At 42.1% G+C, this 22606-nt stretch overlaps 1 protein-coding gene across 11 annotated transcripts in view; it reads right to left on the reverse strand.

Moving 5' to 3' along the window:
- Window positions 1–22606, reverse strand: part of CDKAL1 (CDKAL1 threonylcarbamoyladenosine tRNA methylthiotransferase) — a 461612-nt gene that overhangs the window by 333984 nt on the left and 105022 nt on the right. Inside the window, exon 1 of one of the 11 annotated variants that reach the window (XR_014790206.1) lies at window positions 154–18650. The exons of the other annotated variants lie outside the window; for them this stretch is intronic. The gene's annotated coding sequence lies outside the window, so the exon portion shown is untranslated. Of the gene's footprint in view, window positions 1–153; window positions 18651–22606 lie in introns of those variants that run through there. 11 annotated transcript variants of the gene reach the window in all.

A 22606-nucleotide genomic window follows, 5' to 3' on the forward strand; every position in this document is an offset into this window, starting at 1 on the left:
TCCCCAGAACTCCCCAGAAGCCAGCGAAGAACCTTTCCAGGGGCTTATCGAGGAGGAGGGCCAGGGTCAGAGACCATCTTCCCCCCTCTGTGTGGGAACCCAGGCTCTGTTGGAGGGGAGGGAGCTTTGGGATTGATAGATGCCAGTGCTCACCTTCGAGTTAAGCAGGCAGAGTTGAGAGGAGGAGGTGGGAGGCATCACACCAGATGGGCTGCCCATCAGAAGTTGGGTCAGGAGGATCCTCCCTGAAGGAAGAAGCTTAGAAAAAGCCAGCCGCATGGCGGGAAACCCGTCCACAGTCAAAAAGGCAACTGCCTTGCTTTCAGTACCTTTCTTAATCAAAGCGCTATTTAGGAAATAAGGCCCTGAGGACAGCTCCCAGGCTTTGTAGTTGCTTTAGGTGTGAAGAAGTACTATTAGCTGAATAACAGAGTTTGTGGATTACACACTGAGTCTTGGTTGCCTCACATCTCAGTGGGAGGGCTTGGAATCCACAACAAATACAAAGTTTGGCCTGACCTGATATGAAGTTCCCATATATCACCTTCATGTTCAGGTAGAGACAGAGGAACCTTTGGATGTGCCTAATCTCATCTGATCTCAGAAGCTAAGCAGGGTCAGCCCTGGTTAGTAGTTGGATGGGAGACCGCCTGGGAACCAGGCTTCCTGCATTGAACAGGGGGTTGGACTCGATGGTCTTGTAGGCCCCTTCCAACCCTATGATTCTATGATTAAAGGGTTCACTTTTTGGTAGTGCAATTACATTACAGTGTAATTGACTTTACTTTGGGGAATGGAAATAATTACATGACTATAAGCTGACATAATTTCCATGGGCACTCCTTTTCACAATTGTATTGCAAAGTCATACCTCCAGTGCATAACAGCATGTCCTCACAGTTATCTTATTAAAGAATGTCTCTGAACTCTATCTAGTGATAACTTTTCTTGCAGTGGAGTGGCAACCTCCTAAACATTTTTCATGTCTGGTCATGACATAGCAGTTATATTGGTGGGCATTATGGAAACATTTCCAATGGCAATTTTGCAGGAATTCTCAGGACAATAGCTATGAATGAGCAGCCAACAGGTGCACCACAAGCCACACTGTATTTCAAAAGATTATATTAACAGTTCAAGATAATACCAAAACAGTGTCCACCAGTATACTCTGCCTGCTTTGCGCAAACTACACAGCAAATATAAACTTAATCTACCATTAATTTTAAATTCTGTCTGTATGCTTATATATATATATATTTCTTAGATTTTACTTTATACATAAGAAGAGGCAAACTTTTAATTATGCTTTTTCTCTAGATATGAGCAAAGCATTCAAGATTACTTTTTCTTTAATACCGTCTAATGAGTTCTGCTCCGTTTAGTAAGAGCCTTGACATTATTTGTTCTTTAGAAAACTAGCTACAACTGGAATGCTTCTACAAATACCTTCAATCTTCAAAATTATTAATGCTACAGGGGGTAAAACCCCTCATAGAATTTAAGTAACATAAACAGATACATCTCAATTTTCAGAACCTTTCCTACTTTGCAGTTAAATAAACTTTACCTTGAATTCTCAATTTAATTGGCTTTTCCAGAAATACACTTCGACTTAGAACTGATTTACAAAATCTCACTGCATAGAAGTTTAATTAGAGCAATTTTATTTTAAAGACTTGGTATGCTGGAAAACATGATATGCTGAATGGTTAATAACATGGCACATTATTTTAATGCTTGTATATACCCTTTGCCTGCAAGGCCATAAACAATAAAGAGCACAATTCATTCCACTGTGAGTAGGAGATTTCCAGAGAGGCAAAAGAGAAGGTTAAGTGGGGTATGGGAGGTACACACAGAGCCAGTTCACACGATCACGGAGGGTGATCATGGAGGTTCATTTCCCCCTCCATGCGTGCTAGTTGCATGCCGGGGGTTTAGCATAATTACCCTCAGCAATACAGCTTGCCGTGTAGTATGAACTTGGGCAGGGTGGCTTGTTTCTGTGGGTAACAAGCCACTCAGAACCCTACAACAGCCCATGTTTTGGGGTGACTTTTTACCCACAGCAACAAGCCACCCTGCCCAGGTTCACACTACACGACAAGCTGTGTTGTTGTTGTTGTTGTTGTTGTTCAGTCGTTCAGTCGTGTCCGACTCTTCGTGACCCCATGGACCATAGCACGCCAGGCCTTCCTGTCCTGCGCTCTCTCCCGGAGCGTGCTCAAGTTCATATTCATTGCATCCGTGATGCTATCTAGCCATCTCATCCTCTGCCGTCCCCTTCTCCTTTTGCCTTCAGTCTTTCCCAGCATCAGGGACTTTTCCAGGGAGTTTTCTCTTCGCATTAGGTGGCCAAAATATTGGAGCTTCAGCTTCATTATCTGTCCTTCCAATGAGCACTCAGGGTTGATTTCCTTTAGGATGGACTGATTTGACCTCCTTGCAGTCCAGGGGACTCGTAAGAGTCTTCTCCAGCACCACAGTTCGAAAGCATCAATTCTTCGGCGCTCAGCCTTCCTTATAGTCCAGCTCTCGCAGCCATACATTACTACTGGGAAAACCATAGCTCTGATTAGACGGACCTTTGTCGGCAAGGTGATGTCTCTGCTTCTTACTATGCTGTCTAGGTTGGCCATAGCTTTCCTCCCAAGGAGCAAGCGTCTTTTAATTTCATGGCTACAGTCACCGTCTGCGGTGATCTTGGAGCCCAAGAAAGTAAAATCTGTCACTGCTTCCATTTCTTCCCCTTCTATATGCCAGGAAGTGATGGGGCCACATGCCATGATCTTCGTTTTTTTAATGTTGAGTTTCAAACCAGCTTTTGCACTCTCCTCTTTCACCTTCAACAAGAGGCTCTTTAGATCCTCTTCGCTTTCTGCCATTAGGGTGGTATCATCTACATATCGGAGGTTGTTGATAATTCTCCCAGCAATCTTAATTCCGACCTCTGATTCATCCAATCCGGCATTTCTCATGATGTACTCTGCATATAAGTTAAATAAGCAGGGCGACAATATGCAGCCTTGTCGTACTCCTTTCCCAATTTTGAACCAATCGGTTGTTCCATGTCTGGTTCTTACTGTTGCTTCTTGACCTTCGTACAGGTTTCTCAGGAGACAGGTAAGGTGGTCTGGTACTCCCATCACTTTAAGAATTTGCCACAGTTTGTTGTGATCCACACAATCAAAGGCTTTAGCGTAGTCAATGAAGCATAAATAGACGTTTTTCTGGAATTCTCTTGCTTTCTCCATGATGCAGCGAATGTTGGCGATTTGATCTCTAGTTCCTCTGCCTCTTCTAAACCCAGCTTGTACTTCCGGTAGTTCTCGGTTCGCATACTGCTGAAGCCTAGCTTGTAGGATTTTGAGCATCACCTTGCTGGCATGTGAAATGAGCGCAATTGTGCGGTAGTTTGAACACTCTTTGGCGTTGCCCTTCTTTGGAATTGGAATGTAAACTGACCTTTTCCGGTCTTGTGGCCACTGTTGAGTGTTCCAAATTTGCTGGCATATTGAGTGCAGCACTTTAACAGCATCATCTTTTAGGATCTTAAATAGCTCGGCTGGAATACTGTCATCTCCGCTAGCTTTGTTGTTACTAATGCTTCCTAAGGCCCACTTGACTTCACTCTCTAGGATGTCCGGCTCAAGTTCAGTGACCGCACTATCATGGCTATCAGGGCTATCAGGGACATTCAGATCTTTCCTGTATAGTTCTTCTGTGTATTCTTGCCACCTCTTCCTAATCTCATCTGCTTCTGTTAGGTCCCTGCCTTCTTTGTCCTTTATCATGCCCGTCTTTGTACAAAACGTTCCCTTGAGATCTCCAGTTTTCTTGAAGAGATCTCTAGTCTTTCCCATTCTGTTGTTTTCCTCGATTTCTTTGCATTGTTCATTTAAGAAGGCCTTCTTGTCTCTCCTTGCTATTCTCTGGAACTCTGCATTCAGTTGGGTATATCTTCCCCTTTCTCCCTTGCTTTTCGCTTCCCTTCTTTCGTGAGCTACTTGTAAAGCCTCATCAGACAGCCACTTGGCTTTCTTGCATTTCTTTTTCTTTGGGATGGATTTCGTTGCTGCCTCCTGAACAATGTTACGGACCTCCGTCCATAGTTCCTCAGGCACTCTGTCTATCAGGTCTAATCCCTGAAATCTATTCCTCACCTCCACTGTATATTCATCAGGGATATGATTTAGGTCATACCTGAACGGTTTAGTGGTTTTCCCGACGTTCTTCAATTTAAGCCGAAATTTTGCAAGAAGCAGCTCATGATCTGAGCCACAGTCAGCTCCAGGTCTTGTTTTGACTGACTGTATGGAGCTTCTCCATCTTTGGCTGCAAAGGACATAATCAATCTGATTTCTATATTGACCATCTGGTGACGTCCATGTGTAGAGTCGCCTCTTGTGCTGTTGGAAAAGAGTGTTTGCTATGATCAGCGTGTTCTCTTGGCAAAACTCTATTAGCTTTTGTCCTGCTTCATTTTGTACACCAAGGCCATGCCTGCCTGTTATCCCGGTGATTTCTTGACTTCCTACTTTAGCATTCCAATCCCCTATGATGAAGAGGACATCTTTTTTTGGTGTTAGTTCTAGAAGGTGTTGTAGGTCTTCATAGAACCGATCAACCTCAGCTTCTTCGGCCTCAGTGGTTGGGGCATAGACTTGAATTACTGTGATGTTGAATGGTTTGCCTTGGATTCGTACTGAGATCATTCTATCATTTTTAAGATTGTACCCCAGTACTGCTTTTCCCACCCTTTTGTTGACTATGAGTGCTACTCCATTTCTTCTAAGGGATTCTTGCCCACAATAGTAGATATGATGGTCACCTGAATTAAATTCGCCCATGCCTGTCCATTTTAGTTCGCTGATTCCCAAGATGTCGATGTTCAATCTTGCCATCTCATGTTTGACCACCTCCAGCTTACCTTGATTCATTGATCTGACATTCCAGGTTCCTAAACAATATTGTTCTTTACAGCATCGGATTTTCTTTTCACCACCAGACACATCCACAGCTGAGTGTCCTTTCGGCTTTGGCCCAGCCGCTTCACTCTTTCTGGCGCTACTTGGAAATACCCTCTGCTCTTCCACAGTAGCATATTGGACACCTTCCGACCTGAGGGGCTCATCTTCCGGCGTCATCTCTTTTAGCCTTGTGATACGTTCCATGGGGTTTTCTTGGCAAGAATACTGGAGTGGGTTGCCATTTCCTTCTCCAGTGGACCACATTTTGTCAGAACTCTCTGCCATGACCTGTCCGTCTTGGGTGGCCCTGCACGGCATAGCTTATGGCTTCACTGAGTTACGCAAGCCCCTTCGCCACAACAAGGCAGTGTTGCTGAGGGTAATTATGCTAATCCCTCTGGCATGTGCAGAGAGGGAATTAAGACACTGTGGCTTATTTCCCCCTCCATGATCATGCAAACACCGTCAATAGCTGGGTTCCGACAATACAATAACCCAAACTTAAGGGCTGAGTATGGGTTGCTACTAAACCATGGGTTGTTGTTGAAAAGTTGGTTATTGTTTGTCTGAGCCCAGCTGCAATAACAAACCACAGCGTACAACCCACAGTTCACAACCTAACAACAAACCATGGGTTCTCTTCATGGGTTGTTCATGGTTAATAAACTGAAGTGTATCCATAATACAGTTTACTTTCATGGAATTTATCATCAACTTATTGTACGACCACCTGCAACAGGCCTGCCCTTGTAGTAAACACACTGTAGACAAAGTTAAGATGCCAAGGTATATCTTCAGGTTTACAAGAATTGAAGAGTATCTTTCAAGCAGATAAGAGGAAGTTTGCTTGAAAAATGAAGTGGTAGGTACAAGAGGCAGCAGTCTGTAATTAACAGCAGACTAGAAGGGAAAGGTGGGAGCCTTCCAAATATCTTTTATTTGTATATATTTGTTACATTTATATTCCACCTTTCCTTTAAGGAGCATAAGGCAGAATACATTATCCTCCTCCTCTCCATTTTATCCAACCAACAACCCTGTGAGGTAGGTTAGACCGAGAGTAAGTAACCAGCCCAAAGTCACCCACTGAGCTTCATGGCTAAGTGAGGACTAGAACCTGGATCTCTGAGGTCTAAGTCCAACATTCTAACCATTATACCATACTGGCTTTTTAGTCTCTACAGTACAGTTAGGTCTAATAAAAGAAATGTTATTCGCAAAGCTGAGATCATCCTGGTAGCATTTAGCATCTCTTTAGTTTTGCATGCTTCCTCCACTGCTTCTAAATATGTGTTTCATTTCATGATCAAGAACTTTGTTTTTTTACTAAACTCTAGTTCTCATCCCAAGACGTCTGAATGCTGCTTGAGCATGCTAATCTATAGTTCCAGCCTGTGGCTAATGCATGGCTTCATCTGAACATCTCTTGCTCACCGCACAGTTCCCATGCAGATTTTGTTTGGCCAGATACCTATATCTTTTCATGTGAATTTAAATTATTACATACTTCAAGCTACTACTCAAAAGGTTAATCATATGGATTAAAGGACGTCTTGTTTTGGATAGCTACATGCTGTTGCTGCCTACTGTAACATCCACTGTTACTTCATCTGAACATGGTATTGTTTATCATGCCCTTTTAAACAATTTTGTGGTCTAATGTGAAAGGCAGAAGGATTTCAGTTGTGAGCACAAGCTTTCTGTTCATTCCTCTCCCACTACAAATCTTTAAAGTACAAAGAAGTAGGATATTAAGTAGTCAAAATACCCATGAGCATTGCAGAAAGACTAAGATGCCATTGAATTCAGAAGAACATCCACATACTTAAGTTAACTTTTCCTTCTCAATTTATATCAGTGGTGGCATCATATCTGCAAAAGGAGACACTATCTTGCAGTCAAATGCTGTGTTGTACTCCCCACCCCCTTTCATACTTAAATTCCCTGTTTTAACTTTCTCTACCATTTCCTTAAAACGAACCCTGCTCTGTTTCTGTGCTGACTGACAGGCTAAAACTTCAAAGCTTTAACTTTTAAAATAATTTTGATGTAGAAAGAACTAGTACTTATATAGCTGCTGATTCAGATTTCGGGGGGGGGGGGGCTAATAGCTGGGTGTAGGCATACCACTCATGAAATACCACAGGAGGTAACAGCAGGGATCTGACTTGAAACAACCTGCCACTTCTGCATTTCTCTTAAACCTCAGGGTAGATCTTCAATAAATATTAATAGAGTCTTAAAGAAATAAAAACCAAATCCAGTGGACACAATCCACTCTTAACGTGATCACAGCAGCTATAGTCAAAACATCTGGCCTCAGCAGAGGTCTGCTCTCTCTTTTCAGGTGCTGAGAAAGAGTGTGATCCACACAGACAAGCTTGTGGCTGGAGCAAGCAGATCCTGTCCCAAAGGGCCAGGGGTGGGGCCAGGTGGAGAGTGAAGTTCCAGAGAAGCCACCGAGACACAGCAAGAGAAGGAGCCAGAAGTCTGTTGCTATTGCTGCTAATAGTGATGCTCAGCTCAGACTGATGGGCCAGCCCTGAAGTCAGGTCTTTCTAGACCTAGGTGAGCAAGGATTCACCTGTAAGGTCAGCTTACAATTACTGTGGCCTAGATGGTGCTCTTACTTTGGAATAATTAGTCAGCCAGGTTTGCAGGGAAGGCAGAGTACCAGTGGTGCAAAAGGACAGGTGCTGGGTCATGACTACTCAGTGCCCTGTCTTGAGACCCTCCCCCAGCACCTTACATCAATAAGAGTTTTGTTCCCCCATCCCCCTGCTTATGTATGGAGTCAGAGGGTGGGTTCACATGACACAACAATCCACCCTGTGAATAAACTACACAATATGGGTTATTTTCGGAACAACCCACGGTGCACCCAACTATCAGTGGGTTGTTCTCCTTCCCCTCTGGACCTCCATCTGGTATCCCATTGTCCTTAGCAGCAGAAGCAGTCTTGCCTGCCCATCCCATCCCCCACTCCACTCCAATCATGACCCCTTTTCGTTCCCCAGCTTTAAAAAATCATTGTGTCAGTCTTTTGGAGGTGCACTTACAGGTGTCTGATATGTATAGCCTTGCCTTGTCAATGCCCTTGTATGTTTTAGCTGTCAAAGGGAAGTAAGTGTACTAGGAAATGTACAAAGAAATTGACAAGATGAGACTGCATAGAAGCTAACTTGCGCACTGTTGACAGTGACATGTCCGAAAAATATGTGCACCAAAAAGGGGGTGGAGACAAGATCTGTCACTTAGCTCGGTGATCCTCAGGGTTTTAAGTATTGAACTGACACTCATCAGTGTCCTGCTTCCATTCAACGCTTCCCTGAGCTTCCAGCTTCAGATAAAGGGAAGATTCACCCCCCTTTTGCAGCTCCCTTTTGTAGTAACCACGGCAGTAACTGCTCCAAATGGGGCCCACAAAACAGGGGGCACCCAGTTTACCCTTTTCTGGACTAGCTGAAAACTCGGAAAAGTGTTGAATGGGAGCAGGGCACTGACAAGTGTCAGTTCAACACTTAAAACTCCAAGGATCGCCTTGCTAAGTGGCTTATCCCCACCCCCACCATTTTGGTGTACCTACTTCTCCTGATCTTTCCCCCTTCCCCCAACATGTCACTATCAACAGTGCACAAATTAGCCTATATGTATCTCATCTTGTCAATTTCCTTGTATGTTTCCCAGTCCACTTCCTTCCTTTTGTAAGCAGAAACATAAAGGGGCATTGACAAGGCAAGGCTATACATATTGGACAGCCGTAAGTGTGCACTTGTGCACAACCAAAAGACTGATAAAAACAAAAAAACCCAACAAAAATTACGACTCCATTTGCAAATTTCTGGGGACAAAAAATAATTAAAAGGGGCTAGGGACCAAGTGACAGCCCTTCCAAAGTGCTATTTGGGCATCGTTAGAGGCGCAGTCACCGCCAGGGGAAGCTTGAGGCAGCACAGGTGAGCGTGATCGGGAAGAGTGGCAAGGGCTGGCTCTGCCAGGTTTGGACAACATGCCAACCCGTCGTGGGTTGAACAACCCCTAGAAAAAGCCATGGCTTATCAGGGTGGTTTGTTTTCCCAAAATAAGTCACCCTGCAGGAAGCAGTCTGGGTTCAGATGATGCAACAACCCACTGTGGCTAGTTACCCATCACTGATTGTTGTGTCGTGTGAACCCAGTCAATGTGATGAGACATTGTAGAGAATGGAAGTCTGTGCATGACTTGCATTTCCCGAAATAGCCCTTCCTCTCTACCCAATGTATGTTACTTTGGGGAAGGGCTGGATGGGGAAATGAGAAATTCACACTCTCATCACATTGCTTGTATATGTGTGGATGGAAGATGAGTAGATGGAAACAGGGCTCGACTGAGTTCTAGGGGGGTCCTCTCTGCATGGGTGGCTGCATATTTTACATTGGGCACATTTCAAGGTGGACAGGGAAGTTGACTACATTTTGTAAATGTCTTGCTTCTCAATTGTAGCTCCATATTGTAGCTTTTAACTTTAGTTAAAGCTCGAGTCCCTTCCCCCATCCCCTGTTTTGCTAAGACCTCCATTTGGCAAATCTGTGCTGGCAGTTTGCTATCTTATTTAAAAGTTGGGGTTATTTTCCTTTTCTTTGTTGATGTCAACTATTTTCCACAGGTAGACATTTGCATGTGTTTTGCCTTTTCCTCATCTAACTTTCCTCGTATCTTATTTGCGGTGCCCCAAGCCATTTTCAACCTGCTTCTTCAAAACTATGGGCACCTCAACCCTTTAAAAGCCAAACTGGAGCAGGGGTAACTTCACTTTACTGTTTACAGCCTGGGAAACACACTATAAGGCAATGGCAGCTGCATGCGTATCCTCTTTCTCATATATACTTTTTCATATATACTCTCTCTCTCTGACACACACACACACACACGTCCATTAAATGCTAGAAGAGAGGACACACAGCTGCCATAGTATTGTATTTCCTCCACTAGAAGCAGCACCATCTTGGTTGCTAATCTCAGCTTTTAAATTACTAACAGGGCCCTGAGAAGGCAATGCAGTGGTACTGGAAAGCACTATGCAAAGAAAAACCAGCTCTACATTTTTGAGAACAAGTCTAATGTGAAAAGAGACATGGAAATTACCTCAGAAGTGAGCTCTGCAGAAAGCTGCACTAAAAATATAAATCACAGGCATTTAAAGAAAAGGGTAACAGTGCTGCATTTTTGTACCCTGCAATTCAAACCTGGAAAGATTGGTATTTAGTGGAGAATCCAGGCTACTTAGCTGAGAAGAGCCTGTAGCAAAATATGTAAGTGGAGACTGGGACCCAGTTTGTGCATCACAACTAACTATGGGTTAAAGACATCATAGCTGCGCCAGAGTGAGCAAGTACGCTGCCTCCTGCGTGCTTATCGCTTCTGCTTTACATCTGGCTTTGTAAACAATCCAGGAACGCCTCATTTCTGGGTTGTTGTGACATGTTTTAACCCAACAATCACCCAGTGCACCCTGGCAATTCATGGGTTGCACAACCCGTGAACTGGTGTTACGTGCCAACCAGGTCTTTGACTGCGTGGCCACGTGGGTTCAAACTCTGGGTTGTTCATCCCCCAAAACCGAGAGTTCCGGGTTTAGCTGTCACGATACACAAAGCAAGGACAAAACATCCCTGAGCTTGTTTACTGCAGGGGGAGCAAGAAGGAACCATCATGCTCATCTTCTCAGCAACTGTGTGTTGTTACGATGAACCGGGTCAATGAAAGGGGGTAAAGCATCCATTCTCTTTGCAGTTACCCCTCCCATTTGCTTGAAATGCCTCTCAGCCACAAAGAAGCACATTTCAAGGTGGGTAGAGAAGATGATTACATTTTACAAATACTTACTTGTCTTCACACGTCTTGTTAACTCGCATATTTTGTATTGTCATTTTTGTTTTCACATTTTTGTTGACCTAGTTACCTATTTTAACTAGGACTAAAACATTTAATTAGTTAATCCATTAGATTAATTGACCAAGCACCTCTTGATCAATTAAGAAGCCATTGATTAATCTGGCAGTTGGTCAATATATATATCATTACCTAAAGAGCATACATTTGGCATATCTTACAGGAGGCATTCTCTATCCAATTTCATGCACTAAGGAATGCCTCCTTTAAGATAATTTCCTTTTCTTTAGAATTGTTTATTCATATGCAAACTGATATGGATTTCATTAAACAATTAAAACTCAAATGATGAACCCACCAAGATTTCTTTAATCAGGTGACAGCCCCCAAGTTCTAACCCTCCTCCATTGTCCTATCATCATCATCATCATCATCCACTACACTATTTACAGTTTTACCTGTGTATTTTGTTGGATCATGAACTCATCCCTACATTAAGGGTGATCTAGTATGAATGATTTGATAGATAAAATTCATTTCACATGCAATGACCCATTATATAACAAGTCAGACCTAGAATATGCTAGGTGCACTAATCCTGTTTTATAATACAATACACTCTGAATAAAGTAGGAGTGGGCAATGTGTGGCCTTCCAGATGTTTTGCCCTACAACTTCCACCAGCAGAGTCTATGGTAAGGGAAGATGGGAGTTGTAGGCGAAAACATCTGGAGGGGCACAAGTTGCACACTCCTGGAAGAGAATGCCACTCAGGACACAGAACTGAGGCTTTCTTCTGTAAACCAAGTGTTCCTTAAACAGGAATTCAACAGAGCAATATTGCCACCTGCTGACAATCAATGAATTAAACTTTCATGGTTTTAACAGAACACAAACACATTGGTTAAATGAAGTTATTTTTTAAGTATACTTTTTTTTCTCCTGAGCTTAATTTAAGAATTATGGAATATTGTCCAGGATTTGTTCTTGCCCAAATAAAAAGTGTGACAATCCTTTTTCCTTGGTTGAGATAGAATACAACTCATGAGATCAGTGGCTGCTGTGCAAATTTGTTGTCCAAAATATCTAGAGGAAAGCAGGTTGAGTACAGTGTGCTCAAGATCTTATTTCTAACAAAATCTTTTCAGATGCATGCACTCTCTCTCCCCTCTCTCACTGTAAAACCCTGAACAACCCTATCTCCTTTCATTCCCCTTCTCATCTAACAGACTGTAAACCTTCTGGTCAAGAAACATGTCACTTCTGTGCTCTGCAAAGCATTAAGCTGTTGCAAAACAAATGTGTTATGGTTTTGAGAGTTAAACATTAGTAACTGCTGCAACAAGATTCAAAGCAGCTGCATCCCAAAAATCGAATTCAGATTAACAAACACTCAATTTCTTTAAGAGTTATGGGTACATATGTAGGTTTTTCAAAATCTCAAAACTCAAAAGAACTAAGCTATGCCAGCCAAATCAACAAATTTTACGTAGGTAATGATCATTCTGTATTACAGGTATCACTATGGTTTATGCAAGGTATAACTGTAAAGCCCAACCATAACTGTATGTGATGTTGTATTGTCAACTAGCATGTTTGATACAGATTCACTTTTTATCCAGTTAACTTGTGCAAAACTATCCAGAGGCTTAGAAAGGCATGCAAAGTAGTGCTGCAAAACTGAAATGTCAAGAGATTTAACAAAGAATATACAAATCCAACATCACAAAAATGCAGTGATTGGAGCAAATGCCAAGTGCCATATACATCTGAAACCCGTACCATTAGTCTATCTCATGGAGGATGTCTGCTGGGAAGCTCCCAATATAATAAATTAATTATTATGATTTTGATTTTTAAATTGAAATGGGAGGAAGTGCAACTTGAAAAGCCTAAACACATACTTCACACAGAAAAATGTATGGTGCTTAGAAAATAATTTTTGATATGTTAGATATTGTAATGTTTTCAGGCATTGGCTGCAAACTGAATTTCAACCTCAACTATAGTTTTCCTTACTACGCCATAATTCTGCAGAGAGATACTTTACCCTAACCTGGAAAGAGAGCAGAGGTCAAAGAAGCAAATGCCAAATGCAAAATAGATTAAACAAAACAGAAACTGGAGAAAAACATGGTGAAGATATCCCATAATATGCCTTCACAAGTCCGTTCCAAGTCAAAGATAACAAAAGTTGTCAAGGTGACGCAAAGTCATTACTAGAGACCTGGAGGGCAGGTGGAAAAATTGGATCAGGAAGTGGGTTAACAGTTCTGGAAAGTGGCCAGACTTTAATCACTGGAGATTTTAATTACTCAAATGGACTGGTAAAACCTCTTATGCAAACAAACAAACAAACAAACAAAATCTTTAAAAAAAAATAAAACTATCACCAAATACTGAAACACATTCCTGGAAGTAATAATAAGATTACTTCGTTTAACAATATATATAGCCAGGGCTACGCTGACTGGGCCACTAAAGGAAATGAATTAAATGAAATGAAATGTAACAATCAGTTTTATCAAACCACAGCATGAAGCAAAAAAGTAAAAAGCCACACACTTTAAAATCAATTAAAAAATTCCAAGGGCAATGGTGCAAATATTAGGTATGAGTTTGTGATGGAAATTCTCAAGTAATTCAGAAAGGAGAGAAAGAAATCAGCAGGTAGCAAAATACAGGTATGTTTTTTATGGTTGATGAACAATCCATGAAAAAGAAACATGGCTCCCAATAAAAAGACTTCCTCTTTAACCTTGCCCTAGAAAGAATAACATGTACAAATTTGTTTAATATGGTTCCCTGGAGGTTACCATGTATTCTTGTTAAAACATAAACAGTGGCTTGAAAAAGTTTGCTATTTGTGACAACAGAAACATGCATTCCACTGTTATTAATGCATTGTACAAGCTGTGACCCATGAGGAATCACAGGGGGAGGATATAAATATTGGCAAATTCCACCCCCTGGTGCAAGAGCATGAAACTGGATGCATAAATTCCAGTTCATTTACAAGCCCTAAACCTCAACAACTTAACGCTATAGCCAAATTGCCCTGCAGCACTGGCTGCAGAGGTTCAGGGCTAGATGAGCAGGGATGCCAGTACAATGCAGGGATGGGTTATTTTACATCATGCTCTCTATGCTGTAGGGGTGTGTGTGTGTGTGGTGGGAGGATACTGGGCTCAAGAGATGTACACATCATGGCAGACATCCCCTAACCATATTTTCACCACCCACTCCAGAATACTTCAAGATGTTAAGGGATTGGTACCCTTTGTAGTTGACAGAGTTCTTGGTGGGGATTAATTAGGACCAGGGGGACCCCCAGACTTTTTTAGCTTCAAAAATGTCAGAGCACTTGGAGCACCCTGGGTGAGGTTGTTTGATGCTTGGGCAGACAAACCCTCCCCTGCACTTTTCCTTTAATTCCTAGCTGACCTAAATGGCCCTCAATACTCTCGGCCTTCAGGAGAACAATAAGTTTGCTCAATCTTCAGGCTGATGGTGTTTTTCTTTTCTTTTCTTTTTTCTTTCTTTTTCTTTTCTACAAACTAGTATTTATTGTATACTTTGAGAGCTCCTCGAACATGCAGAAGCCTCTGGAGTAACCTTTATTCACTGCCCTACTGATAGGCACAGGATCACCAAGTCTGGTATTAGAAAAAAACATGGTGGTGATGATAGTTGATGAGCTCTGTCTAAGAACTCACTCTTCCAGGAACGTTATCAGTCCCACTTGAATGTCTCCTTGTATGTTTATTTTTGAATCGTTGCCATTCAGGAGCCTTTCTAGAGAACTGAATAAGTTTTTACCATAGTAAATGGATAACTGCTACTAACAGGGTTGTGTGCAACCCTGGTCCAAGAACTAGATTTATTTATATTTTGTACCTAGAAGAACGCAATTCTTCTCCAGGAACTGTGGGCACTGATGCTGTGATTAGCATGTGGTTTGTGACTGTGCAAGTGTCACAGGCATTTGGTAATGCTTGTGATGTGAATATGGACAATGAACAACTTCCACCTTTCATGTCTGTACCATTTTTGTGGCTGAACTATCCTCCATTGTATCATTCCAGTACAGCTTAAGAAAGAGAGAAATAGAGAGAGAATTGCTCCAGAAGAAAAAGAAACAGAAAACTGGTTAAACAAGGCGCACCGAAAATAAGTACTATTTATATTTAGTATAGATATTTTTAGACCACCCACGAATAAATATTCTCAGGGTAGTATACATAAGAAGTAAACTCTGTATCACGAGCATTCTTCATGAGACCTGCAGTTCTGATCTAAATGAACATTTAACCCTCCAAATTGGCAATTTGTGGGTGATATTTCCGAAGGTGAATCCAGGATTTTGAGCACTGGAGGGCAGGATGTTCCAGTTTTCTAACAAAAGCAGAAGGGAATGAAGGAGAGATCTTCTGTGGCAGATATCAGAGTGGGAAGGAATAACAATGCACCATGTATTATAAAACTAAGCATAATATATAACTAACTACAAGAAGTAAAGAAAATAAGCCTCCATCCCTGGATTCCAATTCTGGGCAAGGAAGAGGGAATTAGGAAGGAAGAGCAAATTGGATCCATTTTTATTCCATCTGCTTTTCTGCAAGATACTGATATTAAACTAGTTTTGGCCCCTTGGCTACCACTTCTAAGACTGAAGTATTTTACATACTGTAAAGTAACAGTTAAATATATTTTCTCATATAGGATCCCACATAAGTTATTACAATTACCAGAAAGGTTTGGGTCTCCCCAGACCATAACGATCAATTCATGTTGCTGAAATACTCATCGTATAAAATTCCTAAGTAACACTTAGACAAATTATGCATATGTACTAAGAAGAGTTCAGTGATACTTGTTTCCAAGTAAGTGAGCACAGGACCACAACCTTAAACTCAGTATTCAGTACTGAGAATGCTGGTCAGAAACTAATGAGCAGCATGCATATTTAGTAGATACCTTGTCTATCTTGCTCCATCTTACATTTAACAGATGTACAGGTTGGATCCAGAATTGCGTGACCAGAAGGCCACTTGTACAAAAGGGCTATATCCTACGCCCTCCTCTCCACCACAACCTTCTGTACCCCCCCACACACACATACACACACTACTCTGGATGGGGCATGAAAGCCCTGTTGTGAAAGCAGGCTTCAGCTCACACATCTCTGGATCCAAGCCGATATTTTCCAAGGCTGTTTTAGAAAAATGATTCGATGGGAGGGAAGGTGTCATTAGTATACTACCCAAAAACTGCATTAACAATAACTACAGAACATGGTTAAAGTTGTTAAAATGGTTGTGCAGATGTCATCATAATCAGTTTATTTCTATGCCACTTTTCCATAGGAAACCACATTCCAAGGATATCACAACATCAGAAGAGTTTACAATAATAAAACATAACATTTCAAGCAGATTCATTAATTATAAAACAAAATTAAAGCAAACATATAAATATTAATTTCATTCATCCCACTAATAATTCATATAAGGGTTTAAAAACAGAAATATAAAACATAATCCAAATAGTACCAAAATAATGCATCTTATCCAAGACTGAATGTTGCCCCCAGCAACAACCCCTAAACATTGATGGTCTCTATGCACCATGAGCAGCAGGAACAGCCTTTGCAGCAGGAGTCAGTCATAGCCCTGCCCTTCCAGGCCAGGTGGAAGTGAGACAGAGGACAAGGCTTTGCAGAATTCACAGCCAAATCGTCTCTAGCACATTAAAACATAGTTTAGCATGACTAGACCTACCCTCAGTGAACCTCAGATTTGTGCATTCTCCTCCAATGAGCCACAAAGAAATTAGAAGCTTCCGCTCCTGTTTCAAATTAACCTCAATTTAATATTATGTCTGAACCAATACTGTGATGAAGCTTAACTATGGTTAATGGAAACAAGCGAGCTTTATGAACCATGGTTTGAAGTTGACTTGCTTCCATTAACCGTAGTTGAGATTATAACCAGCTTGCCAGGTCTGGACAGCACAGCAAACAGAGGTTAATGTAAAATAGAAGCAAAAGCTTCCAAATGCCTTATGGCTGTGCTGAGGGGCAGGGGGCAAGCATGTGAGTTGAAGGTTCGTTGAGGGTCATTTTTATCATGTCCAGACATGGCCAATATCTTCACAATAGAGTATTTTCATTCTACAAAACATTTGCTATGCAATATTGCAATACTGAAATTTCAGTCTTTAAAATAAAGAATATTTCCAGATAAAAGGATAAAAATAATAATTTCTCCTTTGCTTTATTATTAGAATATGCTCCAGTCGTATTACTTAAATACTGAAACCTGCAACAGGACCTCATTCCATTAGAAATTCATCAGGTAGTTCAAACAGTGGCTTAATAGGTACATACTGTAAAAGTGAACTCTCAAACCAGGTGCATCAGCTGAAGTCACTATTCAATGGCACATTAAGAACATAAGAACATAAGAAGTGCCATGCTGGATCAGATCAAGAGTTCATCTAGTCCAGCATTCACACAGTGGCCAACTAGCTGTCAACCAGGAACCCACAAATAGTGCATGAGTGCAATAGCACCCGCCCACCCATGTTCCCCAGCAACTGGTGTACATAGGCTCACTGCCTCTGGTACTGGAAGTAGCACACAGCCATCAAGACTAGTAGCCACTGATAGCCTTTTCCTCCAGGAATTTGTCTAACCCCCTTTTAAAGCCATCCAAATTGGTGGCCATCACTACACCCTGTGGTAGCTAATTCCATAGTGTAACTATGCGCTGTGAAAAGAAGTACTTCTTTTCATCTGTCCTGAATCTCCAACCAATCAGCTTCATAGGATGACCCTGGATTCTAGTATTTTGAGAGAGGGAGAAAAATGTCTCCCTATCCACATTCTCCACACCATGCATAATTTTGTAGGCGTCTATTATGTCTCCCCTTACTCTCCTTTTTTCCAAGCTAAAGTATCCCATCTGTTGGAACCTTCTCTCATAGGGGAGATGCTCCAGCCCCTTGATCATTTTAGTTGCCCTTTTCTGCACTTTTTCCAGCTCTACAATATATATATTTTTAGGTATACTGACCAGAACTATACAGAGTATTCCAAGTGTGATCGCATCATATATTTGTATAGGGGCAGAATGATATTGGCAATTTTATTCTCAATTCTTTTTCTAATTATTCCTAACATGGAGCTTGCCTTTTTTTACAGCGGCCACACACTGGGTCGACATCTTCATTGAGCTGTCCACCACAACCCCAAGATCTCTTTCCTGGTCAGTCACTCAGATCCCATCAGGCTATACTTGAAGTTGGGATTTTTTGCCCCAACATGCATCACTTTAGACTTGCTTACACTGAACTGCATTTGCCATACGGGTGCTCATTCTCCCAGTTTGGAGAGATCTTTTTGAAGCTCTCCACAATCCTTTTTTGCTTTAACCACCCTAAATAATTTGGTGTCATCCGCAAACTTGGTCACTTCACTGCTCACTCCTAACTCCAGATACTTTATGAACAGGTTGAAATGCCTTGGTCCTAATACAGATCTCTGCGGGACCCTACTCTTTACTTCCCTCCATTGGGAAAATTTACCATTTATTCCTACTCTCTGCTTTCTGTTCTTTAACCAGTTACTCATCCATAAGAGGACCTGTCCTCTCATTCCATGACTGCTAAGTTTGCTTAGGAGTCTTTGGTGAGGGACTTTGTCAAAAGCCTTTTGGAAGTCCAAGTAAACAATGTCTACTGGATCACCCCTGTCTACATGTTTCTTGACACTCTCAAAGAACACTAAAAGGTTAGTGAGACAGGACATACCTTTGCAGAACCCGTGTTGATTCTTTTTCAGCACGGCTTGTCCTTCTATATGCGTACCGATTTTATCTTTAATAACGCCTTCAACCAATTTACCTGGAAAAGACATTAAGCTAATCAGCCTGTAATTTCCCAAATCCCCGCTGGATCCCTTTTTGAAAATTGGTGTTACATTGGCCATCTTCCAGTCTTCTGGTATAGAGGCTGATCTTAGGGACATGTTGCATATTTTGGTTAGAAGATCAGCAATTTCATATTTGAGCTCTTTGAGAACTCTAGGATAGATATCATCTGGGTCCAGTGATGTATTTGCTTTCAATTTATCAATAAGGCTGAGAATTTCATCTTTTGTCACCACTATCTGCCTCAGTTCCTCAGATTCCCTTCCTGAAAACATCAGTTCAGACACAGTATCTGTCCTATATCATCTGCAGTGAAGACAGATGGATAGAATTCATTCAGCTTCTCTGCAATCTCCTTGTCCTCCTTCAGTCCTCCTTTAACTCCATCGTCATCCAATGGTCCAACTGCCTCTCTAGCTGTTTTTCTGCTTCTGATATATTTAAAGAATTCTTGATGTTGTTAGCTATATGCTCTTCAAAATGCTTTTTTGCATCTGTTATTGTCTGCTAGCATCACCTTTGTGCAAGCTTGTGCTCCTTTTTGTTTTCCTAGCTTGGGCAAGACTTCCATTTTCTGAAGGAAGCTCTCTTTTCTCTAATAGCTCCCTTAAAACTGCTCATTAACCATGCCCGCGACCTCTTGGACTTGGTGCTACCTTTCCTAACCTGTGGTATACGTTTTAGCTGGGCTTCTATTATTGTGGTTTTGAGTAATCTCCAAGCATTTTGAAGGGATTTAATCCTCTTGACTCCCCCTTTTTACTTCCTTTTCACCAGTTCCCTCATTCTAGAGAAGTTTCCTCTTCTGAAGTCAAATGTGACTGTGTTGGACTTCCAAGGTCACCTCCCCTCTGGTCGGTTCCATGACCAACTGTTCTAGGGCACAATCAGTTAGGGTATCAAGAAATTTCAGCTCTTTGTTATGGCTAGAATATGCATTTATCCAATCAATCTGAGGGTAATTGAAGTTGCCCATTATTACAACACTTCCTTGTTTGGAGGCCTCTCTGATTTCGTTTTCCATTGCAAGGTCACTCTGAGCATTCTGGTCTGGGGAATGATAGCATGTTCCTAGCACTAAATTAGTTTTGGAGCCTGTTATTGTCACCCACAGTGCTTCTGAGGAAGAGCCTATCCCTTTTAGGTGTTCTAGTCCACTCGACACTATGCCCTCTTTGATGTACATGGCAACAGTTCCCGCAGTACACCATTCCCTGTCTTCCTATAGAGTTTATATCCAGAAATGACTGTACCCCACTGGTTCTCTCTGCTCCACCAGGTTTCTGTAATGCACACTATAGCCAGGTTTTCCATTAAAATCAAGAACTTCAACTCTCCCATTTTGGCACAGAGGCTTCTAGCATTTGCATAAAAACACCTATACATGGTATCCCTCCCCAGATGCCTCCCCAGATACATGGTATCCCTCCTCAGATGTTCAACTTTTGCTATGGGACATTGGCCCCTTTGACTGGCTATTATGTTCTACCATGTACTCCTGGCCTATTTCCTCCCCTTCTACATTTCGGCAATTAAAAACATTTTCATCTTCATCCCTTTGGGATGATTTAACCCAAACCGGATGCTTCCCAGCTTCTGTCAGCTTTCCCCCAGGGTTTAGTTTAAAAGCTGCACTGCCACCCTTTTTATGTTCAGCACCAGCAGTCTGGTTCCATTTTGGTTCAAGTGAAGTCTGTCCCTCTTGTACAGGCCCAGCTTGTCCCAAAACGTTCCCCAGTGCCTAACAAATCTGAACCCCTCCTCCCTGCTCCACACTCCACATTGAGGCTCATCCACACATTGAGACTCCTCAGCTTTGCCTGTCTGGCTGGCCCTGTGCGTGGAACAGGTAGCATTTCTGAGAATGGTGGTCCTGGATTTCAATCTCCTACCAAGCAACCTAAATTTGGCTTCCAGGACCTCACAACTACATTTCCCCATATCGTTGGTACTGACATGGATCACAACCACTGACTCCACCCCAGCACTATCTACTAGGCTATCTAGAGGGTGCGTGATATCCACAACCTTCGCACCAGGCAGGCAATTTGCCAGGCGGGTAACAGAGGGGGCCTTCTCTGTGGTGGCCCCATTTTGTGGAACTCCATCCCTAGAGAACTCCGCCATGCCCCCTCTTTAATGAGCTTCCACCACACATTAAAAACGTGGTTGTTCAGGCAGGCATTTGGGGTGGGCTAGGGTATTTTTAGAAATATTATGTTTTTAATGTAGAATTGTATTGTTTTAAACTGATGAAGAGATTATTATTGTACATCGCCCAGAGTGGCTGGGTGACCAGCCAGATGGGCAATGGATAAAATAAATAAATAAATAAATAAATGCCTATCACAAACCCAGCTGTCCATGTGTCTAATGATCAAATCTCCGACTACCACAACGCCGCCCCCCCAGTCACATCCTCAGTGAAAGAGGATATTTGTTCATCTTCTGAGGAATGGGTCCCTTCTAAGGGATCATTTCCTTCTTCTTCGGCGTGACGACCTCCTTCCCCGAGACCTGCATTCTCCATGACAGTAGAACAGCTGTCACCCTGGGAGTGGGACACAGCCGATAGGTCCTTGAAGGTCTCATCAACCAACCTCTCTGACTCTCTTAGCTTCTCTAGGTCAGCAACCTTGGCCTCAAGGGAACAAACTTGTTCTCTAAGAGCCAGGAGCTCATTACACTGAGCACACACCCACGACTTCTGTCCAGCAGGTAGATAGTCATACATGTAGCACTCAGTGCAATACACTGGATAGCCCCTGTCCCACTGCTGGCTTTCTATCTTCATAACTGGTTTTTTATTTGGGGATGTTTTCCCTGGAAAATCTAGTTGTTTCCTAGGAGAAGGTGGGGAAAGAATTTATAGTTACTTATTTACAGTTACTTACTGTGAGTATGGAATAGGGAAGAAGAGTCAACTGCCTTGGCTTCCGTGCCCTGTTGCTAAACTCACACAGTTGCTTAACTCGCTTGCTTGCTGACGCTTCGTCACTGGGGCTGAGATGCTTCATCACTGGGGCTCCCCACACTCGGAGAGCTGGCTCCCTCATAAGCATGCCTCCTTATATAGATAGGCCCAACTACTGCTGCAGTGAATCTGATTGGAGGGCCTCATTTGAAAAGCAAGCACATTGCTTTTGTTTCCTTTATATTAATATTTATGAAGTTCTTTGGAAAATATTCAGGATCTGAAAATTCACACTTTCAAGAATTATTAACTGGGGAGAATATTTCTTACTATTTAGGTTGCCTAGGATTCATATCCTAAACTTTTAGATGTAATCCTCTCATTTTTTAAATCAAGTACAGTTTGAGAATTTTATATACAGAAATAAAATCCATATCTCCAGCTAGAGAGAAAGCAAATGGTTTAATAGCTTCTTCAAATTTCGAAAGTAACTAAAAATAAGCTCAATAAGGTCAAAATGTTCCAGGATTGCTGGGAGGGAGGAGAAGATGAGGTTTCACAACATGCTTCCTAGGGGCAGTAACTACCACCATAAGGGTTTCATGTTAAGAGTTGCTGTGCAGGTAAGAATAAGTGTGGTTTGTGTCCCGAACAGACACCTCTGTGGTAGGAGATACTCTATGAATCACTATGAAGTTATCTCTTCATCACCCATCCTATTTGGGAGGAAGAGCAGACATGTGCTAGATCACTAGTGGCATTTCTAGTCCTGAGGGAAAACAGAGGAAAAGACAGCCTCTAGGGATGACTGAAGGAGTTTAGGATTTGAGCAGTGTAGTTGCAGTTGAATAAAGACTAAGGATGGAACTGCTGTAGAAAGAGTTGGACAAACAAATGCTCACTGACTCTCAGTTCCC

The sequence above is a fragment of the Heloderma suspectum genome, chromosome 4, assembly GCF_057233095.1.
Source record: "Heloderma suspectum isolate Gila_16-S chromosome 4, 16-S_ref, whole genome shotgun sequence".
Classification (NCBI taxonomy): domain Eukaryota; kingdom Metazoa; phylum Chordata; class Lepidosauria; order Squamata; family Helodermatidae; genus Heloderma; species Heloderma suspectum.